Genomic DNA, 861 nt, shown 5'->3' with positions numbered 1-861 from the left:
CTCTGCACAGTCCTGACCGGTTTAACTGATAATATCCTATCCTAAATTCTAGTTTTCTTTTCCTTCCCAACAGAATTCTGAATTTTATAGCTGGGCACTTGGCTACTCAGAATGAAGATTAGATTTCCCTGAACCATGTGACAAGGTTCTGACCAATGCGGTATAAATAAAATTGCTGAGTGATACTTCCTGAAAATCTCTCCAAAGTGGATGGGCAGTCCTTCTCTTCTTTCCATGAAAATTTCTCTGAAGTAGATGGGCATCCCTTCTCTTCCTTTCCAGAGCACAAACGTATTCTTTTTCTTTTCTAAAAATATGGAATGCTTCATGAATTGGCATGTTACTCTTGTGCAGGGGCCATGCTAACCTTCTCTGTTTCATTCCAACTTAGTTCGTGTGCAGCCCAAGCAGGCTTCCCAGATGGTGCTAGTGGTAAAGAACCCTCCTGCCAAAGCAGGAGATGTTAAGAGATGCAAGTTCAATCCCTGGGTTTTTCCTTCTTTAGTTGCAACATGCAAACTCTTAGTTGTGGCATGTAGGATCTAGTTCCCCAACCAGTGATCAAACTCAGTCCCCTCTCCCCTCAGCCCACCCACATTGGGAGTATGGAATCTTAGCCATTGGACCACCAGGGAAGTCTCTCAATATTCTATTTTCAATTCTCCAATCAGTTAACCTTATTTTCCCCCAAACACTCTTGGACTTCTATTTTTCCAATTTACAAGAATCAAATGTGTAAGTCCACCTTCTGAGTTTCCCCCATTTAAGATAAGGAATTAGTACACCTCTCTCTCCATCACTCTCCTCTGTTATGTCCTTTTCTTCTTTCTCTGATATTGAGATATTTTGAATGTTTAGATC

General features: G+C 41.2%; 1 non-coding gene across 1 annotated transcript; it reads right to left on the bottom strand.

Moving 5' to 3' along the window:
* Positions 1–309: 309 nt before the first annotated feature.
* LOC139035331 (U6 spliceosomal RNA) lies at positions 310–416 on the bottom strand. The gene has a single exon (XR_011488001.1). It is a non-coding gene; the product is annotated as a U6 spliceosomal RNA (small nuclear RNA).
* Positions 417–861: the final 445 nt, after the last annotated feature.

Source organism: Odocoileus virginianus, chromosome 5 (genome assembly GCF_023699985.2).
Source record: "Odocoileus virginianus isolate 20LAN1187 ecotype Illinois chromosome 5, Ovbor_1.2, whole genome shotgun sequence".
In the NCBI taxonomy this organism is placed as follows: Eukaryota; Metazoa; Chordata; class Mammalia; order Artiodactyla; family Cervidae; genus Odocoileus; species Odocoileus virginianus.
The sequence above is the reverse complement of the archived record's forward strand: the minus strand, read 5'-3'. Positions and strand labels throughout refer to the sequence as shown.